The sequence below is a fragment of the Equus asinus genome, chromosome 1, assembly GCF_041296235.1.
Source record: "Equus asinus isolate D_3611 breed Donkey chromosome 1, EquAss-T2T_v2, whole genome shotgun sequence".
Taxonomy (NCBI): domain Eukaryota; kingdom Metazoa; phylum Chordata; class Mammalia; order Perissodactyla; family Equidae; genus Equus; species Equus asinus.
In genome coordinates this window covers 200,699,095-200,718,420 of record NC_091790.1, presented here as the reverse complement: position 1 = coordinate 200,718,420, position 19,326 = coordinate 200,699,095, and the positions used below count along the sequence as shown (strand labels likewise).

Sequence of the window (19,326 nt, the reverse complement as noted above, 5' to 3'; positions counted from 1 at the left end):
GACAATGGAATGTTACTCAGCACTAAAATAAATGAACTATCAAGCCATGAAAAGACATGGAAGGGGGCCAGGCTGGTGGCACACTGGTTAAGTTCACACACTCCGCTTCGGTAGCCCAGAGTTTGTGGGTTCAGATCCAGGGTGCAGATCTACACACCACACAAAAAATAGAAGAAGACTGGCACAGATGTTAGCTCAGGGCCAATCTTCCTCACCAAAAAAAATTTAAAAAATAAAGACATGGGGGGCCGGCCCGGTAGCGCAATGGTTAAGTTCACATGTTCCACTTTGGCAGCCTAGGGTTCACCGGTTCAGATCCTGGGTGCAGACCTATGCAATGCTTGTCAAGCCAAGCTGTGGCAGGTGTCCCACATATAAAGTAGAGGAAGATGGGCACGGATGTTAGCTCAGGGCCAGTCTTCCTCAGCAAAACGAGGAGGATTGGCAGCGGATGTGAGCTCAGGGCTAATCTTCCTCAAAAAAGCAAAATAACAAAATAAAATAAAATAAATACATGGAGGAACCTTAAACGCATATTATGAAGTGAAAGACGCCAATGTGAAAAGCCTACATACTGCATGATTCCAACTATGTGACATTCTGAAAAAGGCAAAACTATGGAGAAGGCAAAAAGATCAGTGGTTGCCAGGGAGTTGAAGGGGGTGATAAATAGGCAGAGTACAGAGGATTTTTAGGGGAGTGAAACTGTTCTGTATGATACTATAATGATGAATACGTTATTTCACATTTGTCCAAACCCATAGAATGTACACCAGCAAGAGTGAACCCTAATGTAAACTAGGGACTTTGAGCAATTACCATGTGTTAACATAGGTCCATCAACTGTAACAAACGTGCCACTCTGACAGGGGATGTTGACGGTGGGGAGGCTGTGCATGTGTGGGGACAGGGGGTATATGGGAAAGCTCTGAACCTTCCTCTTAGTTTTGCTGTGAACCTACAACTCTAAAAAAACTGTCTTTAAACAAAACCAAAAAAGTAGAAACTCACTTTTGATTTTTATATTTTGCTCATGAAATATGCTTGTATTTTATAATCTAGAGTAAACAAAAAGCTAGTATCAAATATCAAATACTATATTTGCTTATTTTCCTTAATTCAAAATTAGGCTATTTTGCTAATTATTGATATTTGAATAATGGATGTTTTAATGAGAGGATCTTACATTCATACCTGTTACTGTAAAATGGAAAATAGATCAGTAATTCAAGATTCTTCTTTGTAAACAGAACACCTGGCTCCAGGACCTGCATATTTAACAGAAGAAATACTTCTGATTTGTGGGCTCCCTTCTGTGGCTGGAGGGCAGAGGCCCAATTCATAGCTGAACCCTTGGCACCAAACACAGTGCGCTGGCACACTGCAGGTACTCCAGAAATATTGGTGAATTTACTACTCCAAATACTTTGGGGACACATCTGAATCTCTGACGACACTTAAAAAAAAAACCACCCCAAACAAAAACCCATTCAGCCCATCACCATACAGAACTATTACACAGTAACGAACACGATGGAACGTGGTTAATAACATGTCGTTTTATTTTCTACCTGCCCAGGAACAATACCAAATAAAATGGGGGGGGGGGGTAACACAACATTTACATTATGTACAAGTTAAGAAAAACAATTACTCAAAGAAGCCATAAAAACTGTAAAACTGAGGGCTTTGAAAAGAATTAAGAAAGAATTTATTTTTTAATTCTTATTTAAAAGAATTAAGGCCAGGACTCATCATTCTGGAGTAAGAGAAGAACCAATGTATTTAAAACTTCATGGTTCAGTTGTCTGTCTTCTCCTGCTTTCTAAAAACGAGCAGAGCTTTGAAATTAGTAGGCCCTCAACCCAGCACTAAAAGAATTAATATAGCTGCTTTCTCCTTGAGATCAATCTTTGTCCTTCTAATTAAATATAGATGGATGCACATGCTCATCCAGGTCATTCCCCCAAACACACACACATAACAATGAGAAATTTCAGATCTTATTAAGTATGGAATTTTCTCCTAAGAACATCTTAGGAATTAGGAACCAATTTTTATTCTCTTAGACTTGGTACTTGAACAATTAATAGAAGAGGTCCCTTTAAAGTCTAAAAACACACACACCAGCACTCAAAGCCTTAAATATTGTTCAACTCGTGACTGAATCTTAATTCAGTTGGCATATAGACTCTTCTTCCTTTAATTACTATGTGACTTCCAAGTAGGGTGTCAAAGCATTACTGGTATAAATGCTTTAGAAAACTTGAAAACTTGCAGATGACCATAATCACTTAATATTTAACAGGTGCTACACAGACTGACCGGTTTGTCCATATAAATTAGTTTTAACTGTTAAGGCCTCAATTTCAGTTCTCAGTTTTGGCACAATGCTTTTATGAGCACATCTTCAACGATCTAGCTTGGTGCTTGCATGTATTTTATTTCCAAGCCTTTTCATTTACTTCAAAACAAGAAAAAACAGTATTACATTTGATCATGACTATCTACACCATATACGTTTTTCAGATTGAGGACTACAATCCATTAACGTATGCGCCATGAAATCGAGTTAGTAAATGGCAACTGGAACTTTTCAAAAAAGTAAAATAAAGAAAAAAGAGCTCACAAAACATAAGGTAAGTGTTATTTTATGTCTGTGCATGTACAGGGTTATCCTACAAAATGAATTTCTTCCTGCAGAAAAAAATTCAAGCAGCACGGATCGACATTACACAGTGACATGATTTCACATAGTTAATACACAAATGTATGTGGATGTGCATGAGGCTTCAAACTTCTGGCTCCACCGCTCACTAGCTGTGTGAGCTTGGCCAGATACCCTAACCTCCGTGCCCATAATTGTCTGTAATGGGGACAGGAACTGTACCTGTCTTACAAGGTTGCTCTGAGGAACAGATGCGTTATGTAAATAAAATGTTTAGAAGAGCACCTGACACGCAGTAAGCATTTGCCACTATTCATATTAACACTTCTTCAAAAGTTATCAGGGGCTGGCCCAGTGGCCGAGTGGTTAAGTTTGTGCGCTCCGCTGTAGGCGGCCCAGTGTTTCGTTGGTTCGAATCCTGGGCGCGGACATGGCACTGCTCATCAAGCCACGCTGAGGCAGCATCCTACATGCCACAACTAGAAGGACCCACAACTAAGAATATACAACTATGTACCGGGGGGCTTTGGGGAGAAAAAGGAAAAAAATAAAATCTAAAAAAAAAAGTTATCAGATGTCCTTGAAATTCCTAACATGGTACTTAAATTAAAAAACACCAAAAACTTCTCAGGGGGAAATGCCAAAGCTACCATGCTTATTTTTTAAATCAAAATGAAGTAAATTAATGTTGCCTGAAAATCTCACAGCCCCTTGACAACTGATGACGCTGGGTGCAGCACTCCCCCAAAATTCCCACCAAAGTGTACCTCTCATCAGGAGGGAGAGCTTTGCATTCTGATGCACCTGGGGACCCAGCAGAAGCAGTTGCTAAAAGTTCAAGTTTTCTTTGAAACCTCATTCTTTCTTAAAATTAATCCGAATCTTTCATTCTACCACAAACTATGTTTGCTTTAACAGAGTGTTTTAAACGTTGAGAAAACGTTTCTTAACTATCTTACTAGGTAACGAGTGAGCCACTATTGTACTGAATCCACTACGTTTGGAAAACCTACTCAAGAGATTTCATTGCACATCAGCTCCAAGAAACCTGTCTTGTCTCGGTGACAAGGCATCTTAAGGACCCAGACTAACACAGATACGCAGAAACAAAGAACAAGTCGTTTTTCACCCCTGAGATGACCAGGATGCTTGGTGGTACAGGAAACACCTTCAGGCCACTGAGGGTGGAAATCTAGACATGGACCTTCAGCTTGGGGAGGCGCAATCACGTGTCACACACAGAGGGCAAGTCTCTCCATCTCCTGGTGAGAAGCACACCCGAGGGCTGCTCCACGGAAGGATGCCTTATTCCACCACAAATGCTGTAACTTTCGTTTAAATGTTTCAACTCAGTACCCACAATTCTGTTCAACTAATTTCCAAAATTTCCTACATGTGCGATGACAGTGTGCCCTGTAGTTGGTGAGTGCTAAGCCTTGAAAAAACATCCACTCAATAAGCCGATTTTGAAAGCTACCACATTACTAAGTGAACAAGAAGTCGTTTACCCAATCCAGGTTTTCAAGCCTTTTCACGACTTTTCTTTCCACTAATACAAATAAATTAACCCTAAGTTCAAAAATTCTGATCAGCAACTTTCCCCAGCTAAGTGAACTTTCAAAGACACTTCCCATTTCTCTACAAACTGGTTCAAAGACGATAAACAGTTCTCCCCCTACCACTCTCTTTATCTGATTTGGAGCTTTTACTTTTTGCTTTGTTTTGAATACATTTGCCAATTTATTCACCCTAAAGGTTCCTAGAGAAATCATGAAGTGCTCTCTATCAGGTGAAATGTTGTCAGTGCACAGACAATGGTCCTGAATCCTCAGGGTCACAATGAGCCTGACACCACCTACTGTACCGCTCCTGTGGGTCCACCTGTCAGAGAGCTGCACTCCCCCTTCTGTGCACATGTGCAGTACTGCCCTTGGTAAAAAGCATCATGTTGAAAATGTCCTGGGGCCAGCCCAGTGACATAGTGGTTCAGTTTGTACACTCCACTTCAGCGGCCTGGGATTCACCAGTTTGGATCCTGGGCACAGACCTAGCTCTGCTCATCAAGCTATGCTGAGACGGCATCCCACACAGAAGAGCTAGAAGGACCTAGAACTATGTACTGGGGCTTTGGGAAGGGGAAAAAAAAGAGGAAGATTGGCAACAGATGTTAGCTCAGGGCCAATCTTCCTCACCACAAAAAAGAAAGAAAGAAAGAAAGAAAGAAAATGTCCTTACTAGCTACTACAACATCAAGTATTCAGAAATATTTTCAGACATTATAAATAGTGGGGAAAGGATGTGAGGAGACACATAATACACAAAACTGTATTTAAATCTGGGCTTTGTATCAATCAAGGCTAAATGATTAGATTAAATGCAGTCTCTCAATCAATTATTTGAGTTTGTCTCTGAGCTCATGAAATATGCCATGTGATGATAACCAGCAATAAGAGGTGTTCTTTTGGAGGCAGCAAGGGGGCTTTTAAAAAAAATCTTGCTCCCCACTCTGACTCAAAACAATCTGGCCATCTCTATAACAAAGAAAAAAATTGGGTAAAACCTGTAATATCAGCTTCCCCTAAGAAGATGATTCTGAAACAGATTTAAGCTTCTAGCATTTGTGTGTGTGTGTATGTGTATGTTTTCTTTTCTGAGGAAGATTAGCCCTGAGCTAACATCTGCTGCCAATCCTCCTCTTTTTGCTGAGGAAGATTGGCCCTGAGCTACCCTCCGTGCCCATCTCCCTCTATTTTATACATGGGACACTGCCACAGCACAGCCTGATGAGTGGTGCTGGGTCTGCGCCTGGGATCGGACCCGGCAAACCCTGGGCTACTGGAGCTGAGCACATGAACTCAACCGCTATACCACCGGGCTGGCCTCTGTGGGGTTTTTTTTTTTATTATTATTGAACTGCTCCTAGTCCAGGTGTTTCTTTCTTCTTAGTTGCAAAAATTTGTAGTGAATTTCCCTTTGTCTGCACAAGTTGCTTCTATAGTCACTATAAAATTGGTGGTTTTTTAGGTTACGGTTTAGGGGCAGAAGACAGAAGCAGCTCAGTGCACCTCTACAGTAACTAAAACCCATACACAAATAAGAATAAAGAACACCCTACATATTAAGACTGCTACTATCTCTGTCAATACACCAGCTGTGACTGGGGAAGCACCACCGTCTTTACCGTCAGACTCAAGTTTAGTGGGGGAAGCTTCACAGAAATGCCTGTCAACATTCTGATTTCACGTAATTTACTTCATTAACTTGTGTTTTTTCTCAAGCAAGGTTTTCAAGATTATGGTTCAAATAGCTTATTTTGAAAACCATCAAACATGTTCCCAGTTGAAAATATACTTAATATTTTTTAAAAGAACATCCAGGGGCCGGCCCAGTGGCGCAGCGGTTAAGTGTGCATGTTCCACTTCGCAGTGGCCCGGGGTTCACCAGTTCGGATGCCGGGTGTGCACATGGCACTGCTTGGTAGAAAGCCATGCTGTGGCAGGTGTCCCATGTATAAAATAGAGGAAGATGGGCATGGATGTTAGCTTAGAGCCAGTTTTCCTCAGCAAAAAGAGGAGTTAGCTCAGGGCTAATCTTCCTAAAAATAAATAAATAAATAAAAGAACATCCAAATCACAAAATCCAAATCTTCCCCATAGGTTTGTATCAAGAACTCACAAGGACATTTTAGAGGGCTTGGGCTTCACAAACACGATTCAATTTTCTAAAATAATATTTACACATCAAAACTTTGCAAATAAATCAACTTTTGCAAAGTAGAAATGAATGAACTAGAGAAAGCAGCACATTTTAGGACAACTTTTGTTCAGATCACACAGAGTAAGCGCTTATACTCACTCATCCACAGGAGACTGTCGGGGAAACAAACCCTCCTCTGCACTGTGGAAAGAAATCTTTTAAATGTAAAACTGCAGTCAATTCACTGCTGCCAAGGGAGTCATGGGAATGTGTTTTACAATCACTTTTCACTACAACTGTTAAGAGAATCTCCTGTCCTAGTTACACACACACCCTCCCCTATTTATCTATCATAAATACTGCTAGAAAGAGACATCTTACACCTCATCCACACTTTCAAAAGGAAACTGTTGTTGGTTATAATCTGTGAATTCTTTAATCATACATGTTTTCTATAAATCAGCTGTATCAAGAAAATTTCTACATTTGTAATTTATTATAGATAAAATCTCAATGTTTACAGGACTTTCCTAAATTGGTTTGCTTTATTGAAATCTCGTTAAATGTTATTGCTAGAAATCACACTCCCAGCTTGGAGAACCAGGACAGGACAAATAACCGCAGCCCACGCTCGGCCCCTTAAGTGAGAAGCGCAGCCTGCTGGCGTCACGCACACAGCCCAGCTTGCAGTGTTTTTGATGCTCAACAGGAGGTGATGGGATTGTGTGGTGAAGGACGGGCGAGGACCGAGAGCAGAGCCCGGTCCACCAAATCACGGTGACTCCAGACGGACTGCGTAGTCAAGGAGCCACGACAAATCCTGAACACAAGCGATGCCTGTGTCACCAGGCATGAGGATTGAGGGCAACATGAAGCTGGTGACAGAACCAAAAAGGCAAGTATGAACACAGCATTTTGATGGAAGAACTAACAAGATTTGATAGCTCACTGAATACAGACAAGAGGGGAAAACTGAAGTTTCAGATATAATGCTAGAAAGAGACAAGGTGAATATGGTTTAGGGAGCAAAAGAGATCAGTCTGGGGCAAAGTGAGATGGAAGGGTAGGTTAGCCTAACGGAAAAGCCCTGAGGGCAGTTAGAAGGACTGAAGGGAGCCGGCTGAAGTCAGCGAGCTAAACCAGCAGAACCGCTCCAGACAAAACACAAGTGAAAAACCCCACAGCAAAGCAAACTAGAACAGAGAATCAAGTCAGAGAGATATCCCCTCAACGTCAATTAAGAGAAGACAGAACCAGAAGAGCAGAATATTCCCCACAGGATGCAATGCTGAGAGATCGTTCAAGAAAAAAGAAGGGCAACCTGGCCCAGGAGTTTGGAGATCGCTGCATGTTACATCCCCTCCTGAAGGGGCCCAAATGCTCTAGAAAACAGACCTGCTTATGCTTCCCAAACTAATTTAACCTAACATCTCATGTGAACAGTGTCACACTCTGGAAACCACAGAGGTAGAATACATTCATTTTTTTTTTTTTGAGGAAGCTTAGCCCTGAGCTAACATCTGCCACCAATCCTCCTCTTTTTGCTGAGGAAGACTGGCCCTGAGCTAACATCCATGCCCATCTTCCTCTGTTTTGTTATATGGGATGCCTGCCACAGTGTGGCTTCACGAGCAGTGCTGGGTCCGCACCCAGCATCTGAACTGGCAGACCCCAGGCTGCTGCAGCAGAACCTGTGAATTTAACCGCTGCGCCACTGGGCAGGCCCCACAGAGCTAGAAATGCAGGAGAACCAATTTAATAGAGCAGGAAAGACTGTAAAAGAAAATTAAAGAGAAGAAGTCAAGTCTGATGTTCAATCAACTGAAATACTTTTCAAACCCAGGGAGTTTATGGGCCGGCCCCATAGCCTAGTGGTTGAGTTTGGCACAGTCCGCTTCGGTGGCCCAGCTTCAGTTCGTGGGCGTGGACCTACACCACTCATTGGTGGCCATGCTGTGGCAGTGACCCACATACAAAATAGAGGAAGACTGGCACAGATGTCAGCTCAGGGCAAGTCTTCCTCAACCAAAAAGAGGATTGGCACAGATGTTAGCTCAGGCTGAATCTTCCTCAGCAAAAAAACCCCCAGGCAGTTTAGACTTAAAGAAGGAAAGAGAAGAGTTCGAATTATCTTTGAAGTTAATGATATAAACCAGTATTTTCCAAGTTTAACAAGTACACTTAACATATGACTCCAAGAAAATGTGAATGATGCATACTCTGACTTTGTTATTCCTCAGTAGTGATTATGGATTAATGATGATTCATGTGCTTACCAAACAATTTTTTTAGCTACTTCCTCTAGTAACATTTAAGATTTAGATTTAGACAAGAAATAAAGTGAAACAAAAATCGTTTCTAGACAACCACACCTATAACTCCGTACTCATTAGGATCCTGGTCTCTGCGGCACTCCCCACCCTGCCCCAAAGAACACCAGTGTTCACAACGCAGTCAGTGCCTCAGCAAAGACAGAACAAAACCAACACAGCGACTTACTACATACCACGTCTTGACTGCAAGGCACGTAATTCTTCACATTCTATAATTCTAAAATCAGTACGTGTTCTACAAGACAAAACACGTTCTTTAATATGGGAGTAGGGTCCTCTTCCCTCAAAGGCTATTATTAAGTTAAGGGTACACCCTATATATATATACATACATACAAATATAAACCCTCTAAGATATATGCCCCCTGTAAGATACACAACGTACATTAACATATTAAACTCCCCTCAATATACAACCTAGCATTTCCTAAATTTATTTACTCACAGATCTTCCCTCCCACACCCATACCTTACATGCCACAGAACACAGACAGGCAAATAGTGCTCTAAACAAATAAATAAAAATACTGAAAATGCAGTAACATGTGGAGTGGTAAAGCTGAGCTGCTTTATTATAAAAATAATTGTGACCAAAACAAACAAATGATTCATAATGTCAAAAGTGATTACAAGTGTGATATGCTTCATCAGAAATGCACCAAGTCAACAGCAGATATTAAAAGCAAACCAACCAACAAAACCCTGCAGAGGGCAAAGTCATCCACACACAGAACATTTACAAAGGTACCGCTGAAGAGCTAACGCCCACAGGCTAAGTGTCCTCAGCACCCCTCAGCCTGCCCTTCTGTGTCTTTTGGGTCTCTGCTGGTAGACTTTCATCACCATATCAAACAGAAGACTCTCTGACTTCGGGGGTCTCTATCTGATGACTGACTAGTAAAACATGTCTGCTCCGTGTGTCCAGGTCTACCTTCACCCAGGAAAGCAGAGGAAAGACTTCTGTCCAAGTGAGGCACTCGCAAGAAGCAGAAAGCTAAGCGGGAGCAGCCTGGAAGTCAGCAACCTGGGTTCAGCCCAGTCTCTGCGCACACTAAGTGCTGAACAAATAGTGGTATCATTACATGTAAGAGGAACCTGCAAGTTAATCTTTGATGAATTTTAAATCTTTAACATGGGAGAAGTCAGAAGAAACCACTCTTGGACTTTTTTCTTCTCCACCCTCCCCTAAACTGACGGTCTCCTAGTTCCCAAAGATACACTTGGGGCTCGGGGAGGCAAGCCGAGCCTAGAGCTCTGATCCTGAGATTCCACTCGGGACTGAAAAGTCTGTGGTCCTCACCCAGATTTCAAACCTTTCCTTCGAGTCTGACCAGAGCAGGCCTCCTTCCACCCTGCAGGAAGGGAGCTCTGAGTTCTCCGCCCTTTCTCCCACATCCTGACTTTCTTCGGATGCTTATCAGGCATACTTAACTATTTTAGTTAGTACATAATTAATTTCCACATAGTAAAGGCATTTCTTTCCTGGCATTTGGTGACACATTTCTCTGTACCTATTTTCTCATAATTCCAACAGTATTCCTAATTTGTGTCACTTATAATACATTTCTTAAATTGAAAGGTTACTGTAACCTTTCAATTTTCCAAGCTATAGCATAAAGTGTGCCAAAAGAATTTTTTTCTAATTTCTAGCAAATTTATATTCTTTTTTTTTTAAAGATTTTATTTTTTTTCCTTTTTCTCCCCAAAGCCCCCCGGTACATAGTTATGTATTCTTAGTTGTGGGTCCTTCTAGTTGTGGCATGTGGGACGGCGCCTCAGCGTGGTTTGATGAGCAGTGCCATGTCCGCACCCAGGATTCGAACTGACGAAACACGGGGCCACCTGCAGCGGAGCGCGTGAACTTAACCACTCGGCCACGGGGCCAGCCCCTCTAGCAAATTTATATTCTTAAGCATGACAATGGGTTTAAACATTCAGTTGAAAAATGCACCTACTATGACTAGAAGTTATGAAATAAGCAAAAAAGGATATAGGAAGTTCATAATATCGCTAAGAAAAGGAAACCTCCACTGTGAAGACAACTCACCAGTACAGAATCCAGTGTTGGATTTAATAAAATACTAAACCACAAATGAGTTTCATGAGACTAAGATAGTTTCACGGGGGGCATAAACTTAAGGGGACCTGAAGTGGTTGAAGGATTAAGATACGGGGGAAAGAATGGAAGACTAGAGCGAGTGAACCCTGACCTCAGGAAACAGCCCATGGAAAGGCAGCGAGGTACCCCCGTCAACACACCTGGACAGGGTCCTGCGAGCGGAGCAAACCCCCAAGTGCCTGCAGCATGCAGGAGTCCCACTGCTCCCACTGTCCTGTTTTGTTTTTACAAATTAATCCACTGTATTACAAATACATGTGAACTGCAGAAAAGCGGAGGGAAGAAAACACTAGAAAGACTAAATTAAAAATAACCCGTAATTCCAATGCTCAGAGATAATCACTATTAACATTTTGGCTTTTTTTAAAATGTATATACTAAACACCAAACCCAAAATTTTAGATATTACATATTGTTTTTTAGTTTGTCTTTGTCATTTAATACTCAATGAATCATTAAATACAGAATTACAGAAATGCAAAGGTCTAAAAATGCTGAAATAATCATCCTTAATAGCAAAAAACTGAATAAATGCTCTAAAAAGAGGCATTAAATAATAGTGTACTCATGACAAAATACTTAGTAATCATTTTTTATATTTTCTCAGACTAAATTCTTAGAAGTGGATTAGCTATTTCAAAACACATACATATTTTCTAAGCTTTTGTCACATATTTCTCTCAGAAAAATCACACTAAATTATACTCCTTCTAGCAAAGTATGAGTGGGCTCATTTTTCCATACCCTCAACCAGAAGTAGTTTATTTTTTAATCTATGCCAAAATTTTTAAAAACAGCATCTCGCTGATTTGCATTTCTAGGAGCACTGTTAGTAAAGCTGAAATTTTCATGTTTCCTGCTCTTTTTATAAATTACCGGTTTGCCCATTTTTTCCGTGGGGGGGGTGTTCTCTTTATCTTACTGGTTTATTTACAATCCCTCTTTTTATAGTGAGGGAGGTTAATCTGCTTTTAAGTTATGATAGTTTTCTCAGTTTGCCATGTGTCTTTTAACTGTTTATGGCATCTTAACATAGAGACCTTTACTCTAAGTAACCAAACAAACCTTTTCCTTTCCAGTTCCTACTTTCCGTGTTACGCTCAGAGAGGCTGTTTCTATCCTGAGATCATTTGTATTATCTTTCGGTTCTTAAAAAAAACTTTTTTGAAAAATATTTAGAAAGGACACAAGTTCACCAGCCTAAAATTACAACCATTTTCACTAGTGCATACACACTTTATGCACACAGATTTTAAACGGCTGCACACATTTCACACAATCTGTTTTCCAATGTACTTTCTGACACAGGTCTTCTAAAAAATTGCAGCTTATGAGATATGAACAGACTTAAAATGGTTTTATAAATTTTTGCAAGGCCCGTGAGTCACAACATCACGGCCAATTTAACAATAGTCCCAAAGTTCTACTGTGTTCACTTCTACCCCATCAGTGCTAAATTACTCTCCTTCAATGTCCACCAGCTACTAAAAGACCAGAACAAGCTCATTCCTAGTAGTCAACCAGAGTTCTGCATAATGAATTCTGTCATAATCATCGATGATCAGATAGCAATCCTTAAAGCATTTTCATTTCGATCTCTTCTCCTCTTCCACCTTCATATAAAGCAAACACTTAGGGAGCACCTGGTTGAAATGGAGCTCTGGAGTCCCTGTCTTGTTTCAGGCTGCACACCCACCAGGCCCAGCCTTAACCACTCGAAGCCTCAGTGTCTTCACCCATATGCTGTAAGGCGGATCGAACAATAGTACCGAGACTTCATGGGGCTTGGTCAAGATTTCAGGCAGGAGGATGTTCATGAACAAAAGAGGACTTAAATGAATGTTGACCCGGGTCGGGTACTAGGCCCAGGGGACACATGCACATCACATTTTCTGGGCCTAAAGTCTGTCTGTCTAGCGGGAGAAACCACCAAGTCCGGTCAAAGGATGAAGTTCTAGGACAGTGACCCAGGCGGGGCCTCACGGGATCCCAAGCAGGGCTGGCCTGGGACGGGACAGGATGGGGGGAGGTGAGGGCCCGAGTGGAGGGTTTTAAAGGAGCAAGAGTCTGTCGGATGACAAGAAGGTGACGCAGTCCTCTAGGCAGAGGGGAAAGCATGAGCAAAAGCCGACAAAAGGGTGGCAGGGAGAATTCTGGGAACCGGAGCTAAGGCGATCTGGAATGTGGATTGGAAGCCAGCAAGGTGATTCCCGTTACTTGACCCAAGTTTCCCAAGGGAAAAAATTCAGATGACTATCAAACTTAGGCTCCACAAATCTCCTGTTCAAACACGAATAGAAGTATCCTTTAGAGAACGGTTTTTCAAATGCTGTTAGTATTAAAAGCTATGACAGTCCCAAGGAATCCACATACTTTGAGGGCCTAAAGAAATCTCAAACAGTGTCAATTAAAAACCATCTCGGGGCCGGCCCAGTGGTGCAGCGGTTAAGTGCGCACGTTCCACTTTGGCAGCCCAGGATTTGCCAGTTTGGATCCTGGGTGCAGACATGGAACCGCTTGGCACACCATGCTGTGGTAGGAGTCCCACATATAAAGTAGAGGAAGATGGGCACGGATGTTAGCTCAGGGCTAATCTTCCTCAGAAAAAACAAAACAAAAACCATCTCATTTTACAAATGAAGAAATACAGGCCCAGCAACGTTAAGCTCAAACTAGACCCCCAGGTTTTCTCTCCCCAGCAAAATGTTCTACGACTAAGCAAAAATAAGTGAATAAATAATACACACACGACTTTTTTTAGAAGCTAGAAAATATGTTGGAATAAAAAAATTTTGATATCATTAACATCATAATTTTGTTTATAGTGTGCATTAGTAAATGTACATATTATAAACAGGGAGCTTAAAGTCCTCAGCAATAGAAGAAACTTAAAGGTTTTATACAAATCTGGTTTATTCTTCATTTAATGTTCATTTCTCAGTTTTGAAAAGCAAACAAAAGAACACACCTTACTGAGAAACTACTAGATATCAAAAAAAAGAGCATGGCTGGGGCCGGTCCCGTGGCCGAGTGGTTAAGTTCTCGCGCTCCGCTTCGGTGGCCGAGGGTCTGCCGGGTTCAGATCCTGGGCGCGGACATGGCACCACTCATCAGGCCACACTGAGGTGGCGTCCCACATGCCACAACTAGAGGGACCTACAACTAGAATATACAACCACATCCTGGGGGGATTTGGGGAGAAAAAAAAAAAAAAAGATTGGCAACAGTTGTTAGCTCAGGTGCCAATCTTTAAAAAAAAAAAAAAAAAAGGGCAAGGTGAACCCAGAATTGGTACCTTGAAAACAGTACTCTCTTGTCCAGTCACATCGAAAAGACAAGTTCAAAATTAAGCCAAAGGTCCCCAACAGGCATTATATTCCAGATCGACTAGCTGCTGAAGGCAGCCATGGCTCTGGAACCTACGGAGGGCTGAGACAGCAGAGAACAAAACACAAACATATTCCCAAGTTTTTCGGGCCTAATTTCTAATTTGAAGAATAGCAAATAATTCTTCCACTTAAAGCATATTCATTTCAATTTTCCATGCTGAAAGAAAGGCACACTGTGTCTGCTGCGTATACTGGCAGTGAACTTCTGATAAAAGGCCCTCAAGGACCCAAGAGCCATCGCTCCCCTAAGAGATGTCACATCAGACTCTAGTGCCACGGTGGGTTTGCCGTATGTCTCCATCAGGGAAGAGGCTCTACCACCGAGGGTTTCACTGGAGGCTGCAGTATGTGCCCTGAGGGAAAGACCTCAAGCTTGTTTCCAAGAAAAACAAAAAAATCTGAAAAATCTGCACCTTCAAACTAGCTTTGAGGGAAAAAAGCTAATTAAAGTGTCACAACCATTTTCTTTGCACTTTCCTGGATTTCCATAGTGAAAGAAAACCCAGCCATTTTTCTGTTGGGGCCCTGTGACAGATCCTGGGGTGCTAGAATAACCATCATAACAAAGGCTGTGTTCTTCATCAGCTAAGTGCAGTGACTGTTTACTGTAGCCAAAATCAGAGGTGGTCAAACATCGGGCATAAGTTAGAATTATTCCAGATTTATTCATTCAAAAAAACAACCAACGTACCCATGACCAAGTTCGATGCTACTTTGGGGATGCAAAAATCAACAAGGACTATCTCTTACCTTAAAGGAATTCACAGCCTAAAAAGCACGGGGAAATAAGGCTGTACTGACAATCAAGACTAAGTTAATTATTCTAGAAGATAACATTCAGTAAGAGACAAAGGAGTGTTAGGGGCTAACATCTAAGGGAACTGCTGAATCAGCTCAGGCATTGGTGTGCCCCTCAGTCCTCTGAGGGGGTGGACATTAGGAATCGGGGGCATGCCTGAAGGACCCGAGCATGTGGCTCTAAGACAAGGAGGATATTTTAAGTTGGTAAAAAATCCTAGTATATCTAAAGCTTTTTTCTTTTTAGCAAAATAGTTTTTAAAAGACGACACCAAGGAGAAAAAAAATTTAATATTTTTAGAGAGTAATTCAGCCACCCCTCTCAAACTTAATGAGCTCTCTCTACCTCCAAAAATGGGCAGAATAGAGTTAAAGCAAGCCAGTCTTGTGTTTGCATGCTTCGGAATTTGAAATGCGATGTTAACCATTTCGACTGACCACAGAAAGCAACAAGCAGAACTTTCAAGTAAAAATTTTTCTAATAGCCAAGAACTTTCTTCAACAAGGAAAATCTCCTACCTGAATATTTTTTAAACAAAATAACTGGTTTTGCTTTTTAAACAACTTTCCCTATTTTGCTACACAGTCCATAAACTCTGCAAGATTTCAGAGCATCAGGTAGAGACTGGAGCGGCCACAACTTGAAGTGTTCAACTTAAAACTGCATTCACACTTCTGCGGAGTGTTAAGAAATGTTGAGGTTCTAGAGGCTCAGGGCTTACGGTAAAATGAATTGAGTTCTTCTGTCACTCCGATAAGTGTATTTCAGAAACAGCGTCATCAATTTACTCCACTCCTAACTTTGTTTTAATGCCACTAAGAGGAAGGGCAATTACACAGAGCAAATAAATACTTGAGTAAATTAAATGCAATCCCGTATTTGCACACTTAACCACTAACCCCAACTCCGAACTAAAAGCAACAACAGTGCTCCAATCGGAAAAGAGAATCCTAATTTTGGCAGAGAGCTCGCTAAAGAGAGAAAACCCTTAACTTCGGGGATGAGTCTCAGGGAATGTTACTAAGCATCTCTCTCTCCACCACCACTGAGGCCTGCGTTACACCCCCCACACACAGGTGGGAGAAGGAGGGCTTCCGGCGCCCCCGCCCCGCGCGCCCGGGTACCTGCGGGGTCAGCGCGCGCTCCCGCCGGGCGCAGGGCCGGGGGCGCGCCGAGGCCGCGACGCAGGCCCGACCCGACAGACGGGCGCTCGGCGGGCGCCGGGGCTCGGTCCGCTCGGGTCGCCGCACTCGCATGCCTGCGCGCCTCCCCGCCTGCTCCCCCGAGAGCGGAGCAAAAGGGCGACTATTACCCAATAATAGTGCCCTGCACAGGCGCAACAATGCAGGCGGGGAGCCGAGAGCCGCGGGCAGGGAACCGGAAAGCGGAGCCTGGCTCCGGGGCTGCTCCTGCGCGCAGCCCGCCAGTGACCGGAGAGCTCGAGTGGCGGGGGGGAGGGAGCCGCGGCGGGCGGGAGCGGGGCCGAGCCCGGGCGCCCGCGGGGGTCGCCGCGCGAGGGGAGGCCAGGCGCGCACGGCCGCGCCGCCCGGCTCCGCGGCCCGAGCCCGGTCGCGGCCGGGAGAGAGGCCGGCGCCACAAGGCCGCCGCCTCGGGCGCGATGAATCGGGCTTTTTCCCAGTGCGTAGTCCGGGCCTGCCGCCCCGCGCCCGCGTCCGGCGCCGCTGCCCGCCAGGCCCGAGCCGGCCGGGGTGACTCAGGGCCGGGCCGCGCTCGCTCCCCCCGCCGCCAGCGTCCTCCGCCCACGAGTCCCCCGACCCGGCCGCCATTCCGCCCGGCCGCGGCGGGGCGGCTCGGGCCTCGCCGGGCGCCTGCGCTCGGCCGCCGCGGCCCCAGTCACTGCGACACCGCGGCTCCGGGCCGGGCCTGCGCCGCCGCCTCCCCGCGCCCGGCGCCGCCGCCACTCACCCGCATTTCCCTGGGGCCTAAATGGCTCCGGCGGCGTCTCCACCTGGTCGCTGGGCCTGGCCCCGGTTAAATCCCCGTCCCGCCAAGGTCTGGCTGCGTCCCTCCGCCGCCGGGGCCGCCCCGCCTGGAGCTGCGTGCGCCACGGCTCCCGCCTCCTCGTCCTCCTCCTCCTCCTCCTCGGCCCGCCCGCCCGCCCGCCGGCCCTCCTCCCGCCGCCGCCGCCTGCACCACGCAACCTCCGCCCTCTCGCCTTTCCTCCCCGGCTCCCCGCCCTCCCGGCCTCACCGGCTCCGGCGACCGCGGGGGAGAGGCAGGGGGGAGGGCCGGAACGCAGCGCCATCGGCGTCCGGGGCGGGGGAGCCGGGAAACCGTCGCCGCCATCGCCCCAGCGGCCCGAGGCGCGGGAGGGGCCCGGAAACGGCCCGCCCGCCGCCGCCACGGCCCCGGGCCACCCCACGCCGGCCCGGGCCCGCTCGCCGGCTGTTCCTACCTGAGAGCCGGCCGGGGCCCTTCCCCGGCGCCCCCGCGCCCGCCCCGGCTCCGCCGCCGGGTTTTACAGCCACCCTCGCCTTGGGCCGCTGCTCAAGACCCGGCTTCCCGCCACTTCGGACGAACGAGGAGGGGTCACCTTTTTAGGTTGGGGGCACCAGCCTCCAGGGAAACTGCCCCAAAACAGCCTGGAGGAGACGCTCCTCCACCTCCTCCTGCCCCTCTCCTGGGCGCACACACCCCCGAACCGACGTGGAGCACAAATACAGCTACACCCCGGGCGGGGAGAGTAGCCAAAAGCAGTGTCCCCGACCGGCTGATAAAGTCCGAGATGGGCAAGTGGCCCTGAACATCAGGCGCAGACTTTCGAGAGACGTGTCCCGCGTTCTCGAGCCCTTTCCACCGGCAGGTCTCAGCAGTCACCCCCTGAAAGCCAGAGCTCATCTGCGCCTCTCCCTCTCTCTCTAAAATCGTTTCTAAAATAAAACCAAGCTGGGCTTCCCTCTGCAAACTCTTTCGCCAACTCGTTTTGGGCAAGTGTTGACAAAGATTCACTTTACCGTTAATTTTTGTAAAGACAGATCTAGAATGAAATTTAAGAATTTACATATACGGAGGGTCAGAAGTGTGACGATGAAATAGTATTATTTTCAAGTGTAGTCTGAAGTAGTTGGTCGCATTCATTTGAAATTAACTGTTACAATTGGGTACTTGAAATGCTCTAAATACAAATTTTAGCAGTACAAATCGCTACCTGGCTTCCTATGGTGACAGAGGCTGGAGGAAGCATGGACTTGAAGGGGCTCCTGCTTTAACCCAGGTTCACAACATACCAGAGAGTTGGCTAATTCCATGAGCAAGCAAGGAAGGATTTCAAATTGTCCCCTCTGGGCAAAAGACAAGATGAATGTAACTTCCTGTTTTGCTCCAAACTAAAACAGTACAGAGATTCTAGTACCACCTTGGGGTAGAAATCCTAGGCCCAGAGCAGAGGGCCTCTCCCAGAGTCCATGCTGTTTCCTGAGTAACATGGGTTTCTCTCTTGGAAGAGTTATCCCACCTGTGTATGTGGTTCCTCCTGTTGAAATGTGGTCTTTTGTCAACATATGTAAAGTGTTTTTAGAAGTATTGCATTTGTCTATACTTGTCACTGAAGCAGGTAATCTCCGTCTGGGCGAGGGTTAAAAAACTCTTGGTTTATATCCTCTACTTCTAAATAGCCCAGTCAAAATAAAACTTAAGTGTATTTAACAACTTTTCTGTGGACACATGGTAAGACTGAAGATAAAAATGGAAGGCTCGTCCACACTGTACATATGTGGTTTTTTCCATATCCTTGTTTCTTCCCCTTACTGGAACCTGTGATTTCCTCAGACAACAACTTATTTCATCTCCATCTTCTCTAACCTATCTTCTCCAGTCTCATCATTCAGTATGGTCTCCTTGTCTGTGGCTTCCCCCCACAGCTAACACACAAGCTGGATGGGTCGACTTTCCCTTTACTGTTTGTCTCTTCCACCCTGCATTTTTCCTTAATGGAAGTATTTAGTCCACCTGTATCACCCTCTCCGCTGTCTCACTGCCTCAATTCCGGGTTCTTAACTTCCTTAATCCTTTCCTCTCCAGCCCTCTGCGTTAGCATTCTTAGCAGTTAGACTATTCCCTTGACTTTTATGTCTGCTTCACAACCAGGTTGCATCTACGCCACTTCTACTCTGAGCGGGTAACTTTGTCTCCTACCTAACAGATCCAGGCCATCTACTCTCTCTCCACTCCAAAACATCCTACCTCCATCTTTCTCCTCCATCTCAGCAAAATTGATGTTCCTCTTTTAGATGAGCCAAAGTTGAGGGATAATTAACTTGAGAGATGTCAGAATCAAAATTCAAAATATTATTATTAGAATA

The 19,326-nt window shown here is 44.8% G+C and overlaps 1 protein-coding gene across 4 annotated transcripts in view; it reads right to left on the bottom strand.

The window, feature by feature from the left end:
* CUL1 (cullin 1) overlaps nt 1–17,950 on the bottom strand; it is a 113,665-nt gene extending 95,715 nt beyond the window's left edge. The window contains exon 1 of one of the 4 annotated variants that reach the window (XM_070515282.1): nt 17,559–17,950. The gene's annotated coding sequence lies outside the window, so the exon portion shown is untranslated. Of the gene's footprint in view, nt 1–16,930; nt 17,127–17,215; nt 17,396–17,420; nt 17,483–17,558 lie in introns of those variants that run through there. The other 3 variants (XM_070515284.1, XM_070515281.1, XM_070515274.1) reach the window with 3 other exon arrangements.
* Between the last annotated feature and the right edge of the window lie 1,376 nt (nt 17,951–19,326).